Here is a 231-nt window from a genome sequence, read left to right as displayed (position 1 = left end):
TATACATATATATATATATATATATATACACATATATATATATACACATATATATATATACACATATATATATATATACACATATATATATATATACACATATATATATATATATGTACATGTATGTATATATAATAATAGGGATAATTGTCTATATACCCCTCAAAACTTTGAAAATATCTCAATTACCCCTACTTTTTTTTCTCTTTCCAATATACCCCTCATGTGTTC

The sequence above is a fragment of the Ananas comosus genome, linkage group 4 (assembly GCF_001540865.1).
Source record: "Ananas comosus cultivar F153 linkage group 4, ASM154086v1, whole genome shotgun sequence".
NCBI lineage: Eukaryota > Viridiplantae > Streptophyta > Magnoliopsida > Poales > Bromeliaceae > Ananas > Ananas comosus.
This window is presented reverse-complemented; position numbering follows the sequence as displayed.